Source organism: Macaca thibetana, chromosome 1 (assembly GCF_024542745.1).
Source record: "Macaca thibetana thibetana isolate TM-01 chromosome 1, ASM2454274v1, whole genome shotgun sequence".
NCBI classification, from domain to species: domain Eukaryota; kingdom Metazoa; phylum Chordata; class Mammalia; order Primates; family Cercopithecidae; genus Macaca; species Macaca thibetana.
In genome coordinates, this window is record NC_065578.1 from 196,376,831 (window position 1) to 196,381,584 (window position 4,754).

The 4,754-nt window shown below is 38.7% G+C and overlaps 1 pseudogene; it reads right to left on the reverse strand.

Moving 5' to 3' along the window:
- Positions 1-326: 326 nt before the first annotated feature.
- LOC126941909 (60S ribosomal protein L4-like) lies at positions 327-1,698 on the reverse strand (annotated as a pseudogene).
- Between the last annotated feature and the right edge of the window lie 3,056 nt (positions 1,699-4,754).

Sequence of the window (4,754 nt, forward strand, 5' to 3'; positions counted from 1 at the left end):
TGATTGTATGTTTTTTGTTTCTATATTGTTTATTTCTGACTTGATCTTTATACTTTCTTTCCTTCTGTTAATTTTGGGTTCAGTCTGTTTTGCATTTCTGCTTCCTTGAGATACATAGTTAGATTTTTTATTTGAAATATATATTTTTCATGTAGGTGTTCATTGCTATAAACTTTCCTCTTAGAATAACTGCTTTTGCTGTATCCCATATGTTTTAGTATATTGTGTTTCTATTTTCACTTCTTTCAATACATTTTTGGATTTTCTTTTTAATTTATTTATATACCTTTTTGTTTTCTCACTGCCTCTTTGATCAGATCTTTATTCAAAAGAAGTTGTCGAAAATCATTTGACCTTTATGGAATAATCAAATTTAAAGAGTTTATGCAGCAGGCTTCTTTTCCTCTGTAGTAGGTTTCTTTTCTCCTGGCTTCTTTTCAGGGGCTGGTTTCTTGGTAGCTGCTGCCCTTTTTCCCCACCAGTGGCTTCTTCTGCTTCTTAACACCAACAGCAGCCTTCTTTCTTTTCTTACCTACCACAGGCTTCTTTCCTGCAACCTGCTTCTCATCTGGTTTGGCTTCTAGTGCTGTAGCTGCTGCTACTGCCTTATCCACCCAGAGCTTGTGATTCCTGGCCTGGTGAAGAATGGCTTTCTGGCTCATGGTCTTTGTGTATGAGTATAGCTTCAATGTGGTTCTCAGGTTTTTCAGTTAAGTTCTTCTTTAGGACTCTGATGAATCTCGTTGTGTGGTGCTCAAAGGGCTCTTTGGATCTCTGGGCTTTTCAAGATTCTGCTAACATCTGTATTGATCATCTTGTGCATGGGAAGATTGTAGTTACTCTTGAGGAAAGCAGCTTAATGCCAAGTGCCATATAATTCATCTAACTTCTGGAAAGCACTTTTGGTCCAAATGCAGAAAAGTCCCATATGCCCACCAGGAGCAAGCTTCAAAATGTTCAGTTTGCTTACATTAAGCAAAGTAATTCCAGGGATGCTTCTGAAGGCCTTGATGATACCATTATCCTCATTATAGATGATGCAGGGGTCCCTGCTCTGGATTTGGTGATGGTTTCTCATTTTGCTGTTGCCAGCTCCCATTTGCTGAGAGGCATAGACCTTTTTGATATCATTCCAGGCTTTAAGTTTCTTAAGAAGCAAAACAGCCTCCTTGATCTTCTTGTAGCCTTCAACTTTATCTTCGACTATCAAAGGAAGTTCATGAACTTCCTCAATATGATAACCTTTAGACATGACCATACTGGTAAGGCTGAGGCAGCCAGGGCAGAACAGATGGCATATAGTTTTTGGGTTGTGTTCACTCTATGATGCTAATGGCATCAGGTTTTGGTTGGTGCAAACATTCTGCCTCCACAACACATGTTTCCAGAAGCACCCTGGCCAGATTGGTGAGTCCCACCACCTTGAACTCTGGGAATTTGAGCCACAGCTCTGCCAGTACCCCAAGACTCAGCACTGGTCTGATGACCTGCTAATTCACTGACAGCATAGAGCTGTCTGTTGTTTTTGTGCAAGTCGGTGTGAACAAAGTTCACAATATCTTGTCAAATAGGAGCCTTGAATACAACAAGCAAAGTAACATTTTTGCCAGATGACTCCCACTTTTTGGAGTACACCGACATCAGTGAGTGAGCACACGTCATGGCGGAGAGAGGAGACAGTCATGGTCCTCTCAGCCCAGCAGCTGCCACAGGAAAAGGACTACCTGTTGTTTAATTTCCAAATATTTGTACAGTTTCCAAAATTACTCTTGTTATTGATTTCTAGTTTTATACAAATGTTGTCAGAAAACATACTTGATATGATTTTGATTAAAAATTTTTTTGACACTTGCTTTGTGGCCTAACACATGGATTTTCATGAAGAATGTACCATGTGTTGATGAGAGGAATGTGTATTCTACAGGTATTGGATAAAATGTTTTGTAAATGCTATTTGGTCCATGTGGTCTATAGTACAATTTAAATCTCATATTTCTTTGCTGACTTTCTGTCTGGATGATTTGTCCAATGCCAAGAGTGCAATGTCAAACTCTCCAAGTATTTTTGTACTGAAGTTTATATCTCCATTTAGAACTAATAATATTTGCTTTACATATTTGGGTGCTTCAGTGTTGGATGGATACAAACTTATAATTGTTATATCCTCTTGCTGAATAGATCCTTTTATCACTATGTAATAACATCTTTGTCTCTTTTTACAGTTTTTTACTTAAAGTCTATTTTATCTGATATAAGAATAGCTACCCCTGCTCATTTTTGATTTTTGTTTGGATGGAATATCTTTTTCCATTCCTCCACTTTCAGTCTGTGTATATCTTTTTAGACAAAGTGAGTTTCTTATAGGCAGCATATATTCGGGCCTTGCTTTTTTATCTATTCGGCCAGTTTATATCTTTTAATTGGGGAATTTAATCAGTTTTCATTGAAGGTTATTGATACATGAGAACTTACTCCTGTCATTTTCTTAGTTGTTTCAGGATATCTTGCATATCCTTTGTTTCTTCCTCTTTTATTGTTTATTTTTATAGTTTGGTGGTATTTTTGTAGTGACAAAAGTCGACTCCTTTTTCTTTTTTTCAAATTTCTGTATCTTTCTGCTACCGAGTTTTATACTTTTGCATGTTTTATAATGGTAGTCATCATCCTTTTACTTCTAGATGTAGGCCTCCCTTAAGCATTTCTTGTGGGGCCAGTCTAGTGGTGATGAATTTCCTGTTTTTTTTTTTTTTTTTTTTTTTTTTTTGTCTAGGAAAGACAAACTTTGCTGGGTATAGTATTCTTTGCTGTTGTTTCTCTTTTAGCACTTTGAAAATATCATCTCATTCTCTCCTGGTCTTTAAGATTTCTGCTGAAAAATCTGATGTTAGTCTAATGAGGATTCCCTCCTATGGAACTTGACATCTTTTCCTTGTGATAAATTTTACAATTCCCTTGTTGTCTTTGACTTTTGACAGTTTGACTGTAATGTTTCTTGGACAGGATCTTTTTTGCGTTGAATCTATTTGGGACCTTTAAGCTTCCTGAATCTGGATACCCATACCTTTCCCAAAACTTGAAAAGTCGTCACTTATTAATTCATTAAATAGATTTTCTATGCCTTTTTTCATTTCTTCTTTTTCTAGAATTCTTATAATGCAAGTATTTGTTCACTTAATCGTGTTCGGTTAGTCTCATAGACTTCCTTCATTATTTTTTATCCTTTATTTTTTGTCTGACTGGCTTATTTCAGAAGACCTGTCTTCACATCCGAAATCTTTCTTCTGCTTGACTTTGTTGTTGCACTCAACTGTATTTTTTATTTTATTCATTGAATTCTTCAACTCCAAAATTTTTGTTTGGGTCTTTTCATATCTAGTTCTTTGCTGAATTTGTCATTAAAATCATGAATTGTTTTCCTGATTTCATTGAATTTTTTATCTTTATTCTCTTGTATCTTGCTTAGTTTTCCTAAGATTACTATTTTGAATTCCTTTTCATGCATTTCATAGATTTTCTTTGCTTTGAAGTCTGTTACTGGAGAATTATTGTGTTCCTTTGGAGGTGTCATGTTCCCATGTTTTATGGGTCCCTACATTGAAATCATGGTGTCTGCTGAAACAGTTACCTCTTCCAATTTTATCTAGTAGATTTCATAAGGAAAGACTTTTTTTTTTTTTTTTTCTGTAAATGCATCCTATAGTATCAGTTGGGTGAAGTATTTTGGCTTTGGTTATGGGTGAGCACAGTACTGTAATCATGTAATTTTTTTTTTGACTGTAATCAATGCCAGCAGTATCTGTGAGTGCCTCAGTGGCCAAGACTGGGTGTTTGTGGAGGCAGTGGTATGCCTTTACTGCAGATGGGAGCCACTGGAAAGGCTATTTCTCACGCCTTGAGGGGAGTGAGTGTTGCTAGGTGTAGCAGCTCCTTAAGTCAAGGGTGTGGCGTCACTGGTGGTGGCAGGAGCTGGGCAGCCTGGTCCCTGGTTTCTGGGGCACATGCAGTACGCAGTGGCTCTGGTGGTGAAGGGGACAAGGTTGCTTACAGTGATGGGCACTAGGCAAGTAGGTTTCAGGCCCTGGGGAGTGTATGCATTGGCTCCCCTGGTCTTGGGGACAGACAGCCTCCCCACTGTGCTGGACTGGCTGTCCCATGAGGTTTAGGGCACTGTGTGAGTTTAGGTGCTAGTGTCACATCTGTACTGCTGGGTGAAGCTGGGGTCATGGCATTGCATCTTTTTGTATGGATATGGTAGGATGACAGCAGGTCCCATGATGTGGAGGTGCAGGAGATTTGAGCACCAAGGCAGGATGCACTCAAGCAATGGCTCTGTTTTCAAAATGGCACCATGGCACAGCAGCACTGGTCCCAAAGCGATCCAGTGTGAGTTCCTTCACTGAAGTAATATAGCTGTGTTGCTTCCATGCAGTTCCCTAAACTGGCTCAAGGCCTAAGAGAATTGTGAAGTTCTCCTGTAGTTAGAATTGCAGGTATTCATGTTAGTAATGGGGACTTCTGGGACTGCCTGCTTACCTTTCCCCTATAATAGGAAGTGTCTTTTAGTTCCAAGCCAATCCCACCTTGTCACTTTACTTCCTTCTTCATGCTGCTATCTCAAATTCCCATGTTTCAGAGGGTTTTCATCTTTTCCTTGCAGAATTCCAGTGCTCTCCCTTAGACACTCTACTCGAAGTACAGTTATTTATTTGTTGTTTTGGTTCTTCTTTGTAGAGGAGATATGCATTGGGCACCTC